Here is a 13,540-nt window from a genome sequence, read left to right as displayed (position 1 = left end):
TAGTGGGTAATGCCCAATCTCTCCCTCATTGAGCATACAGTAATTGGACCGCAGTAATCATAGACTGAAATAATCTTCCTAACTGTTCACCCACCAGTCTTAAAAAGAAAACCTCTGGCATTAACACAGACAGTAAGTCCCATCATTCTTTACGCATATTTAAAATTCTGGGGTAATGCAACAGTTGCCTTGTCTATTTCTTCCACTGTTAACTATCATTTTCATTTGAGTTACATATACCCAAAGGATAGCAGTTTCCCGTAACAGCAAAGCCAGAAAGCAGTCAAGGAGGGCCATAAATACCACCAAATTAAAGCTTTTAAAATAAATAAATAAATAAATTCCCCCTTTGCTAGCAGAAACGCATATATTCCTATGCCAACGTCTTGCATCCACCAGGTGCTCAATAATAACTCAATAAATTTGATGGCATTATATTAGCGTATCCTGCATTGCACCAAGCACCATATGATGAGCAGAACAGGAAGATGGTTGATGTCACGATGCCAAGAACAACCCATGATGGCTCTGATGTAGCACAGGGATCCAAACAGACCCTGGAACAGTGCAAAGGGGGTTTTCCCCTGATATTTCAACCAACGCATTAATACAATAGTAAGCACCCCAGGCTACTAGCAAACTCGCTGGAGGTAAACAATGTCACCATTGAAATTATTTAACAAAACAACTGAAAATCACAAGGCCATGCAATGCTATCTCTATACATCTTTCCTAACAGATTTATATAGATTGGTACAAACATTGGAGCTTGTGTGTTTCAAAAAGAATAAAAGCTAGCTAGTTCCAGCTATGGTAGAAGATCCTAGGCTGCAGGCTTTTTGCGCTATTGTAGCAGTAACCCAACGAAAAGTAGACCGAGTGTCTATTTTTGCTCTTTCATTAAGGAAGTCTGCACAGGCTTTATCTCTTGCTCTCAAGCTGGCATATTTTCTGATTAAAAACAACGGGTTATTCCTCTTTCGTAAATTTAAACTCCGTATCACAAAACACCTGCTTAATTTGGACACAAACTGTATTTTTTAGACCTAGTACATCCACTATGCAAACACTTTCACTGTCCAGGAACCACGATGGAGAAGATACGCAGCGCATTTGCATTTTGAGAAAAACAGTGGAAACCTGGCAGAAGTTGTAATTGGGGTCAGCTAACTCTCGCTTTCAATCAACGGCTTGGGTTAGTTGCCTGAGATGAATGTCAAGTGAACACATAGGGAACAGGGGGTGGAAGGGAGTGTCAAAACACACATCATGGCATCACTGTGGAAAACTCTGTGACTTGCGTACTTGCATCCGGTATCAAGTTCAAAATAGTGAGGTTTGCATCACGCAAGTCACACAATATATTTTGTCATATATATATTTTTTTCATCGTAACCAGAGTTAATAGCGCTAGCTACTGAGGAGTGAAAAAGAGCCAGAGTTACAGCTGATAAGCTTAAAGACACTAATGCTGCAGATGCCGCTGTTGTTGGTTGTTTTTTTTTAAAAGAAGAAAGAAAACAGGCTCTGCTCTACATCAGCAGGAACAAGAGTATATTGGTGGTGGCAGCAAATTCTTCGAGGAAATAAAATGAAACCTCCCCATAACACCCTTTAGAATGGTGTGGGAGTAGGAATGGATTTCCAGAGGAAAATTTGCAGACTACAGGAACCAGAAGCACTATTCAGGTGACCCTGGGGACACAGATAAACCTCCAAGTGCTTTAAAGACCCTCTAGGTAAAGGTAAAGGTTCCCCATGCACATATGTGCTAGTCGTTCCCGACTCTAGGGGGTGGTGCTCATCTCTGTTTCAAAGCCGAAGAGCCAGCACTGTCCGAAGACGTCTCCGTGTCATGTGGCCGGCATGACTCAATGCCAAAGGCGCATGGAACGCTGTTACCGTCCCACCAAAGGGGGTTCCTATTTTTCTACTTGCATTTTTTATGTGCTTTTGAACTGCTAGGTCGGCAGAAGCTGGGACAAGGAACTGGAGCTCACTCCATTACATGGCACTAGGGATTCGAACCGCTGAACTGCTGACCTTTCAATCGACAAGCTCAGTGTCTTAGCCACCGAGCCACGGCGTCCCCTAAAGACCCTCTAAAAGGATGCAAATTTCCAGCTGTCTGCAAGGAATATAAATCCTTCCATCCCCCAACCATCCAGTCAGAGCTGAAGAAGCTTCTTGGATGAGAAGCGAAATGTCTTCAAAAAGAAAAGCAAGGAAGTCCAGTTGCCTCCTGAAAAAAAGCACCTTTGGGACAAACATGACCTGAATGACTGAGAATCCCTACAGACTCCCCATCCACACAACCAGGGACCCACAGGTCGTACACCCACAGCTGTCTATTACACTGTATAATGTATTATATGCATAATGAAATGCACATTTGATTTAATCATTTGCATGGCACATACTGTCACTGGGAACCCACACATGGATGAGCCAAGAGAATGCTGGATAAAGCCCTTGTCTGGAAAAAGATTTATTTTTTAAAAAAAAGTTTGAACCAAATTCCACATTTCCCCACACCTTCCCAAGAGCAACAGACTGTCTTGCAATATGTTTGCTGAAGTCAAAACTATGTGCACTCAGGGCTTAAGTATGGGGAAGGTCACCCCACCTCTCGTCCTGAAAAGAAAAACAACCTGCTGCAGAAGAATAATGGCTATTTCCAATATTGTAACCTGTGTCGGCCACATCAACAAATGCCACATATACCTCTATTTTAAATACTGATTGCTTATTTGTACCCTATGACTATCATTAAGTATTGTACCTTAGACTTGTTGATGAACGTATCTTTTCTTTTATGTACACTGAGAGCATATGCACCAAGAGAAATTCCTTGTGTGTCCAATCACACTTGGCCAATTAAATATTTTGTTCTATTCTATTCTATTCTATTCTATTCTATTCTATTCTATTCTATTCTATTCTATTCTATTCCATTCTTTTCTATTCCATTCCATTCCATTCCATTCCATGACTATCACTAAGTGTTGTACCTTATGATTCTTGACAAACGTATCTTTTCTTTTATGCACACTGAGAGCATATGCACCAAGACAAATTCCTTGTGTGTCCAATCACATTTGACCAATTAAATATTTTGTTCTATTCTATTCTATTCTATTCTATTCTATTCTATTCTATTCTATTCCATTCCATTCTTTTCTATTCCATTCCATTCCATTCCATTCCATTCCATGACTATCACTAAGTGTTGTACCTTATGATTCTTGACGAACGTATCTTTTCTTTTATGCACACTGAGAGCATCTGCACCAAGACAAATTCCTTGTGTGTCCAATCACAATTGGCCAATAAAATTTCTATTCTATTTGCAATAAGGGCAAATATACATTCTGTCTCTGGTGGATGCATATGATCTATAAAAAACTAAGGTGAAAAAACAGGTGTGTTGATTTCATTCGGTAACACCAGATGAGCACAGTGGAACAAGCAATACAAGTTATGTTGCGCCCTAAATATTGTATCAACCATCTCACTGGGCTTCTTTGGGCACCTACAGTACATTGAAGGTTTATCAATTTGCTATTAAGAATTGTTTTGTTTTGTTTTAATTTCAACTATCAGTACTTTGGTTTAAGTCTTCTAAACATTGGGAACACAAGATAATAGAACGTAAGGATCTGTCTGCTATTATGTAATCTGCTCCTTTGCAAATAAGGAAACTGCTAAACACATTTAGCAATTTAAATTAGCAGGGAGTGCACAGACACACAAAATTAGAATTATTTTAGCCTCTTAAAAAATGGGAAGGCACTTAGTGGAGATTTAAAATGTGACTTATAATAGAGGCCACAAGACAAGCTTCCAATATATTTAACTCTTAAAGTTCATTTCCCAAATCAAAGACCGCCTCTACTGAAGTCCCATCCTATTTGTGCAATATATACCCTGCACAGTGTCAGGCTAAGAAACGTCTCTTAACTCGAGTTGGGAGTACCGTGGAAAAAAAAATATTAATGGCAGGTACATTAAAAACCTCAACTGTCAGCATCTTTAGTCAGCTCCTGGTTGACTACCAGGCAACGCCACGTCAATCTTGTTTTTATATTGTATTTATATGTTTTTAAGGAGATAATATAAATATGATTAAATAAATAAATAAATAAATAAATCTTGGTAGCCTTATAGCCTTATTTTCTGGATGGCTCCCTAGATGATTCAATTGGGTCTACAGTTAAATAGGAGAGGAAGAAGGGGGGGGAAATAGATTCCTTGTACGATTCGGATGTTAACTCTTTAAAATGCAAAACCTACCCTGTCCTCAACATTGCCTCCACTGTCACCAAGGCTGCCCTCAATTGAGGCACCAGAAGACATCTCCCCTGCATCTGCCCCAATTCTTTGACTCTCTGCTTGGCCAAAAAAATTCATCAGAACCCAAGAGATGTACAGTTATGGGATTTTGTAGAGACAGCAGCAGTGACTCCAATTGCAGCATTAATAATACCTAAAACCCCTGGGATGGGACTGAAGGACACTGTCTGGAACCCTCAACCTGAAACTTCTTCTCCTTCCTTCCTTCCTTTCTTCCTTCTTTGATAATAAGTCCATTTTAATTCTAAAGTGTAAGATCGTGGAGGGAATGGCTTTTTTTTTTCTTTTTGAAAATGGAAGCAAGTGAATATGAATCAGTGTTTTTTCTTTCTTTTTTTTTTTAAACCTCCTTGCAAAGGATGACTGAGTAAATGGCTTCGGGATGGTAGGTGATTAGAATAATGAATCTTTTAATAATGAAGCATCATTCATACAGAGGACAAATAGCAAATCAGCACATCACCCCTGTCTGGAGCATTTCACTCCAAGCAAAAGGCGTTAGACATATTTTCTGCTGACCAAGTTTTACTTTAAAAAAAAATAAATATTATTTTTTACCATTCTGGCAGCAACAAGCGAAAGATCAAAAAGCCTGGTTCCTAAAGAACACCAGGTACAAGTTACAGAGCAATAGGTCTCCTAAAGAAGGGATTCATTCTCTCTCTCTCTCTCTCTCTCTCTCTCTCTCTCTCTCTCTCCCCCTCCCTCTCTTTTTTAAAGGCAAGGATTACGAAAACAATCTCTCCTTGGCACTTCTGAGAATCCCAAAGCCCTTCCGACTTACACAACCCTGGCTATCTTTTTTTCAAAGGTGCTCTGACTTCGCCTTTCATTCTTGGCTGTGCTTTCAGCTGCAACGAGACCCTCCATTACTCACCCAAGGGAGCTGGATATACCGGTCTTGAGTAGCGCGTCTGTCCCATTCTTCTATTCTTCAAGTTAGGCTCAGAGAGAAGGAGAAAGGCGAGCCGACTCGAGAAGCAGACATCAGCCCCTGAAAGTTGACAAGACTCCACAGGGTGGAGAAACTTCACCGCTTCCCTCCACTCACTCAGAGATCCCCCTAAAAGTCCAACGGCCCCCCCAAGTCAGAAAAAAAAGTCCAGGATCGTGGGTCCAAGCTCTGCCACGGTATGTCCTGTGTATCCCAGGTTCAGGGCACGGTGTAATGCTCATAAATACGCTCCCATGCCAGCTCCTTCCAAAGAGGAACGAATGCCTGTCATTCCACAGTGCGTATTCTGCTTAGGGGTGGATCTCAATGAAGGAGGAGGAGGAGAAGGAGGCGTCAGAGCTACAGAAGCCAAATAATCAACGTCCCCTGGGCTCTTTAAAGGCAGGAGTTAAAAGCCTGGAAGGAGGACGAACAAACAGACAGGTTGGGAAGACTTCAAACAGCTTATAAACAAGCCACTACTAATTGTCATTCTTCTGCTTTGAAGGGAGAAATGTGAGCACCCTAGTTTTCTTGGGTGGGTGGGAGAGACGGAGACCATCTGAAATGGATTAGCTATCCCCGAGATTCCAACTTCTTCCATATCACGAAAGGAAAAGGAGTGATTAAAAAGGAAAGACAGTGACGGGAGGCGGGGGGGGGGCACAGAGAAAGATTCTCATCTTTCCAATTGGAAGGACAGAACCGAGAATTAAGTGGCTCTTTGGATCGGTCAACACAGAGTCCAAGGGGATATTGGTGGATGCAGAGATGCAGTTCTTCACATCATTATTTTTTGTTTTCAGTCCAGAAAGGGGTATCTAAGAGGTGATGTATTCTGCGTATTCAAGCAGCATTCATTGAATATTTTTTTTAATCTTCTGTCCATGGAGATTCTCAGTCATGGTTGTCCCAAAGGTGCTTTTTCTGAAAACCGATGATGCTTCTTGGATGAGAAGCGAAACATCTTCAAGGAAAAATAAAGTCCAAGTACCTTTGGGACTTCTTTATCTTCTATTTCTAAATCAACTTTCCTTTAGTTGAATTATTCCCATCATTGCCAGATAACACGATCATGGTAAGATTTAGAGTCAGAATTTGAAAATCTATCTTTTTTGTAAAGTATGTATTAAATTATCCCTATTTTTCCTTATCTGTATTGATGCATATAGGAAAAAGCTAAATTTACTAATCCTATAAACACAAGTAGGGAAGAGATTCAAACTAAACCTATCTGTATCTTCAGAACTCTCCTTATCACCAAATTAAAATTTCTCATCTATAATGTGTGCAATTGTGAAGCAGTCCTGTTCCAGAACAAACCATTAATAGTTTCTTTTTCCAGAAAGTTTTAGAGCCCCATAAATATACATTATGGCTTTATATAGAGTTTAATTTTCGAAAAAGATTACAACTTCTATATTAACAGAAATAGAAAAATACTCCACATAAAAAGAAAACTAAATTTGGGTAAATGTAAGTACTTAGCTATTAGGAAGAACTGCACTATTTCTTGGATTACTTCTGCAATCAACCAGTGTCATCAAATTTGTAAATTTTCTTTTTAATTCCCCGTTTGTTAGATTACCTCAAAATAGCACATCAATAAAACTTTAAGTTAATAAGAGATGTTACGCTTAATGCATTTCTAGACCTGTTATTTTGTCCATGAGCTGGACCAATAATTTATTTCCTGCTATTTTGAAGCACTGTTGGAAACCATGAGATATCACCGCAGATATTTTTTTTTTATTAGAGTGATCTTTATGTTCTACCCAGACGCCCTTGAACAAAGGAAGAAATTCATGAACTTCAAAACTCAAGTCTAAATGACATGTTTTCAAATCTCCTCTAAGAAGAAATGCAAAGTCATACATTGTCAGACCTGAAAGATTAGGTCCACATGTGAAGGTCGAATTAAACTGATTTAAAGGTACTCATACCTGGGCACAGGAATATTTTCAACTAATGCACATCTGCTTGGAGTTAGATATCTTCTTGTTGTTGTGCCATATCCGTCATCGGATGTTGGCGATCATGCTGGCAATCCTATTTTTGTCAAGAGCTGCATGAAAAAGTGCTGTTGAGTTTTGTCCAACCAGTCCCTTAGATTTTGAATGTTCTTCTGCCTGGACCTCATTTGCCTTCAATCTTTCCTTAAAGGATTAAGCGAAGGATGCTGTATTTTTCTGGTTGTTGCATCACATGTCCAAAATATTCTAACTTTCGCTTTTTAATGGCTTTCCCTTGGCTTTCCCAGGTGGCTTATCACCTCCACATTTGTGGTTTTTCGTTAACCCAGCTTATACCTAACATCTGTCTGTAAATCCACATTTCAAACACTTCTAGTTTCTTCAAGTGGTTTTCTGTCAGAGACCCACTCTCTGCTCTGAAGAGCAGGATAGAACAGATGTAACATCTGACAAGCCTGGTTTTCAGTCTTAGGCTTATATCGCGACTGCAGAAGACCTTTTTCATTTTGAGTTAGATATGGGTCAACGGAACTCAAGGACGAGGGAGATTTGATTCACTTATGGCTATGTAAAGGTAAAGGTAAAGATTCCCCTCGCACATATGTGCTAGTCGTTCCCGACTCTACGGGGCGGTGCTCATCTCCGTTTCAAAGCCGAAGAGCCAGCGCTATCCGAAGATGTCTCCATGGTCATGTGGCCGGCATGACTAAAAGCCAAAGGCGCACAGAACACTGTTCCCTTCCCATCAAAGGTGGTCCCTATTTTCCTACTTGCATTTTTTACGTGCTTTCGAACTGCTAGGTTGGCAGAAGCTGGGACAAGTAACGGGAGCTCACCTCATTACGTGGCACTTGGGATTCAAACCGCTGAACTGCCAACCTTTTGATCGACAAGCTCACCGTCTTATCCACTGAGCCACCACATCCCGCAGTACTATGTAGTAGCCCTCTTTTCACTCTACCTTATGTTCTGCCACTCCTCCTATATATGTTCAGTTATATTACACTTCCACAAAACTTGTTAAACATGCGACAGACACGTGACATGAGAGCACCGTGACACGAGAGCACCGATGTAACCTAGTTTTGTAATGAAACATCTGCAGGAAAACCACCGAGCTCAGAGACTTGGACGGGACTTGTTCATTTCATTCAAAATGTTCCCCTTAAAACCCAAGAAGTTGTTGTTTTCTGACCCACAGATACAGCCTTTAAATACACAATCATTCAAAAGGACACAAAGTCCAGGACTGGCAAAACTGCAGGATCTCAGCAGGAAGATAAGAGAATTCCCTGGCTTGAGGAAGTGGGGGCGGGAGACATCTCCTCAGTCAAACCTAAGACGGATGAGAGAGAGATTAGCAAGTAGATGTGTCTGGTGTAGCCTTTTCCAAAGAAATTCTATCCAGTTGATGGCTTCAGGATTCAACAGGAGAATCAAGAGAAATCCCAGTCAGCGTGATCTATGTAATTTTGAGAGCTGACGTTCAACAGACTCTGATGGCACCAAGATCAAAAATACCGATGCTATATAATGCACTCTACTTGTTTCCTTCCACCCATAAGATTCCTCAGTGCAGGCTTTATACCACATTCTGCTTCCTAATAAAAAGCACTTTTAAGTAAAAAGCATTACTGGGATCCAAAGGCTGCACATAACAATGTTGTGTGTCACTGAGGGTTATCTTCCTTTTCCAGATAAGGCAGGGACACTTCTCCTGAATGCAACAAATGCAGTATACCCCAAAATCACACATCTGACTGTTCTGGATATTCCTAATGGAAGTGATAAATAATCAATTATTTATGTGCACGTTACCTACAAATTCTTAAAGCCTTGCTGTTCACACCTGGTCAGCAAAAGTCCATTAAAGGTTCCCAGATATAACAACTTATCTATTTTAACTTTGATCAAATAAGCCAACTTTATATCCCTTCCTTGTAGTTTGAATAATCTTGGTCTTTAATCCCTTCAAATAATGTCTTAGGACTTTGGTTTCTTTTCATTTTTTTCCTTTGCCTCTTTGCACAAAATTCTGCTCTCAAAATTCTCCAGAGCTTTAACAGGTCTCTTTTATAAATCCAACACAAGAAAGTTATCCAGGTTGCTTTTTTTTTTTTTGCTTTGTTATTTGTATATTTCTTTTACTTATTAAGTCATCAGCTGGTTTTGTTTGTATATCCAGTGTAGCATCTTTTTCCATATCATCTTTGTAGCTTGTCTTTTTTAAATCCACTTTGAAATCAGCCTCAGTTTTATGTGGTAAAACTTGTTCTACTTCTATAGCATCTTTTAAACACTTTATCTACAATGGCAGACACACTTAAAATTAACTTCTGGGTCCTTTGTTCACAAATATTATTTAATACAATGATGAAGTATTTTGCTCTGTTCTGTATTAGTAAGTCAAATTTATTTATTTATTTATTTATTTATTAATTAATTAAACTTTTATACCGCCCTTCTCCCGAAGGACTCAGGGTGGTGTACAGCCAAGATAAAAAGCAATAAATATACAAAGTTAAAAATCAAATTAAAAAACTTATTCAATGGTGGCCGGATTAAAACCGTCAAATTGACAAACCTAAAATACCCCATATAAAATTATAGAAGATTTAAAAATTTAAAATTTAAATTTAGAAATTTAAAAAGTCTAAAAAATCAGTCCAGTCCCGCTTGAATAAATAAGTGAGTTTTTAATTCCCGACGAAAGGTCCGAAGGTCAGATATTTGGCGCAAACCGGGGGGAAGGTCGTTCCAGAGAGTAGGTGCTCCAACAGAGAAGGCCCTTCCCCTGGGGGCCGCCAGCCGGCATTGCTTGGCGGACGGCACCCTGAGGAGACCCTCTCTGTGGGAGCGTACGGGTCGATGGGAGGCATAGGGTAACAGCAGGCGGTCCCGTAAGTACCCGGGCCCTAAGCCATGGAGCGCTTTAAAGGTGGTAACCAAAACCTTGAAGCGCACCCGAAAGACCACAGGTAGCCAGTGCAGACTGCGCAGGAGTGGTGTTACCCGGGAGCAACGTGGGGCTCCCTCAATCACCCGCGCAGCTGCATTCTGGACTAGCTGAAGTCTCCGAGTGCACTTCAGGGGTAGCCCCATGTAGAGAGCATTGCAATAATCCAGGCGAAGTGACGAGAGCATGAGTGACCGTGCATAAGGCATCCCGGTCCAGAAAGGCGCAACTGGCGAACCAGGCGGACCTGGTAAAGCTCTCCTGGAGACGGCCGCCACATGGTCTTCAAACGACAGCCGCCCATCCAGGAGAACGCCCAAGTTGCGCACCCTTTCCGTCGGGCCAATGACTCGCTTTCAACAGTCAGCTGCGGTTGCAGCTGACTGTACCGAGATGCCGGCATCCACAGCCACTCCGCCTTGGATGGATTGAGTCTGAGTCTGTTTCTCCCCATCCAGACCCGCACGGCCTCCAGACAACGGGACAGCACTCGACAGCTTCGCTGGGGTGGCCTGGGTGGAAAAGTACAGCTGAGTATCATCAGCGACAGATGATAGCTCACCCCAAAGCCACTGATGACCTCGCCCAACGGCTTCATATAGATGTTGAACAGGAGAGGCGAGAATCGACCCTGCAGCACCCCACAAGTGAGGTCCCTCGCGGTAGACCTCTCCCCTCCTCTCAACACCGTCTGCGACCGGTCAGAGAGGTAGGAGGAGAACCACCGATAAACGGTGCCTCCCACTCCCAACCCCTCCAACCGGCGCAGCAAGATACCATGGTCGATGGTATCAAAAGCCGATGAGAGATCTAACAGGACCAAGGCAGAGGAGCAACCCCTGTCCCTGGCCCTCCAGAGGTCATCCACCAACACGACCAAAGCTGTCTCCGTATGCCCGGGCCGGAAGCCGGACTGAACGGGTCTAGATAGACAGCTTCCTCCAGGTACTGAGGAAACTGCCACGCCACCACACTCTCTACAACCTTCGCGATAAAGCGAAGGTTGAGACTGGACGGTAATTACCCAGAATAGCTGGGTCCAGGGAAGGCTTCTTGAGGAGGGGTCTCACCACCGCCTCTTTCAAGGCGGCGGGGAAGATCCCCTCCATCAAAGAAGCATTTATAATCCCCTGGAGCCAGCCTCGTGTCACCTCCTGAGTGGCCAGCACCAGCCAGGAGGGGCACGGGTCCAGTAAACATGTAGTGGCATGCAGCCTCCCCAGCAGCCTGTCCACGTCCTCGGGAGTCACAGAATCGAACTCATCCCAAACGGTATCAACAAGACGTGCCTCAGTCATCTCATCCGGATCATCGCAATCTTGGTCCAAGCTATCCCGGGCTGAGCGATTTTATCGTATAGATAACCGTTAAACTCCTCGGCACGTCCCTGTAGGGGGTCACCCCGCCCCCCCTGGTGAAGGAGGGAACGGGTTACCCGAAACAGGGCGGCCGGGCGGTTATCTGCCGACGCAATGAGGGAGGAAGCGTAGGAGCGCCTCGCCACCCTCAGTGCCACTAGGTAGGTCTTTGAAAAAGACTTAACTAGTGTCCGATCAGCCTCAGAACGGCTGGACCTCCACACACTCTCTAGGCATCTTCTCCGGCGTTTCATCTCTCTCAGCTCCTCAGAGAACCAAGGAGCTAATTGAGATCTGCGCCGGGTCAGAGGCCGCAAAGGCACGACATGGTCCAAAGCCCCAGCCGCGGCCTGTTCCCAGGCCGCAACTAGTTCTTCAGTCGTGCCGTGGGCAAGTTTAAGTGTTCTTCTCCTTTAATTGTAATATTTAGTTCCTTCTAGTGTCCAACCTTCAAACTCCCATCCTATCATTTGTGTTTAAATTCAAAAGAATAGCATTTTCCTACTTCTTTTAAGGATTTAAAGATTTTCTTCATTTTATTTCAAATCTATCTGGGCTGTTAACCCATTTGTAACTTTCCAAAATCACTCTTTTGTTGTTTATTCCCAAAAAAAATGATTGTTTTTAAGTCCTTAAACCTGTATTTAAAACTCCTTTAAAGCTGCTTTCTTTAAGAATTGAAGGAAACTCACCTGGTGCTGTAAAACATATTGATGCTTACAATAACTGAAAAGCAGTTAAGAAGCAATTTGCAAAAGTGATTGGAAAAGGAAGTATGCAAATCCAAACAACCCCACCAAGGAAAAAAACGGCTATTTTCTTATTTCTCTCTCTCCCTTTCCCTCCCTCCCTCCCTCTCCCCCTCTCTCTGAGAGAGAAAGAGAAAGAGAGTCACAGAGAGAGACAGAGAGAGAAAGAGACAGAGGGAGAGAGAGAGAGAGGGAGACAAGAGACACACACAGAGAGAGAGAGAGAGAGAGAGAGAAGAGAGAGAGACAGAGAAAGAGAGAGAGACAGAGAGAGAGAGAGAGAGAGACAGAGACAGACAGAGAGAGAGAAAAACAGAGAAACAGAGACAGAGAGAGAATATCAGTAGGAGCAGCAACCTGCCAACTTTAGTCCAACTAGTTGTGTCACACAAAGTTCATTGGACTCTGATCTGGAAGACCTGGATTCCATACTAAGACATAGAGATTTCTAGAGAGGCGCTGTGATTTTCTGCATTCCATTTTAATATGTGAAGAAGCAACAAGGTTTCCTTAAAATGACAAATGAGATTTAAAAAACCGTTGTTACTTGCCCTTGGGGAAAGGTTGAGTGGCACCTTAAAAAATCAGTTCCATGTAAAGTGACACTTTCTTTGGGCATAATGGAGCTAAAAAGTGAGAATGTTGTCACTGAATTCCATATAAGCTGTCCCTGGACACGCCATAGGAATTTAAGGAAATACTTTATACAAAGTCAGTCCATCGGACAGAGAGTTAACATTGATGGGCAGCAGAATGATGAACAGCAGAGGCATTGCCAGTGCTATATTGTCGACGCTATAGAGCACTGCACACCGGAACAACTAGAGACAAGAACAATTTTTCCCCCGAATGCCATCACTCTGCTAAACAAATAATTCTCTCAACACTGTCAAACTATTCACTAAGTCTACACTACTATTATTATTAATCTTCTCATTGTTCCTATTACCCATCTCCTTCCACTTATGACTGTATGACTGTAACTTTGTTGCTTGTATTCTTACAATTTATATTGACTGTTTCCTAATATGATTTGATTGCTTATTTGTACCCTATGACTATCATTAAGTGTTGTACTTTATGATTGTTGATGAACGTATCTTTTCTTTTATGAATACTAAGAGCAAATTCCTTGGGTGTCCAATCACTCTTGGCCAATAAAAAAAAATTCTATAAAAAATTCTATTCTATTCTATTCTATTCTATTCTATTTAAAT

The 13,540-nt window shown here is 42.0% G+C and overlaps 1 protein-coding gene and 1 long non-coding RNA gene across 2 annotated transcripts in view; both read right to left on the bottom strand.

The window, feature by feature from the left end:
• PHACTR4 (phosphatase and actin regulator 4) overlaps window positions 1-13,540 on the bottom strand; it is a 130,406-nt gene that overhangs the window by 48,224 nt on the left and 68,642 nt on the right. The gene's annotated exons all lie outside the window — the stretch shown is intronic.
• Window positions 6,027-13,540, bottom strand: part of LOC131204698 (uncharacterized) — a 55,444-nt gene continuing 47,930 nt past the window's right edge. Inside the window, exon 3 of the long non-coding RNA XR_009156624.1 lies at window positions 6,027-8,596. This is a non-coding gene — a long non-coding RNA (uncharacterized LOC131204698). The remainder of the gene's footprint in view (window positions 8,597-13,540) is intronic.

Source organism: Ahaetulla prasina, chromosome 10 (assembly GCF_028640845.1).
Source record: "Ahaetulla prasina isolate Xishuangbanna chromosome 10, ASM2864084v1, whole genome shotgun sequence".
NCBI classification, from domain to species: Eukaryota; Metazoa; Chordata; class Lepidosauria; order Squamata; family Colubridae; genus Ahaetulla; species Ahaetulla prasina.
This window is presented reverse-complemented; position numbering and strand designations above follow the sequence as displayed.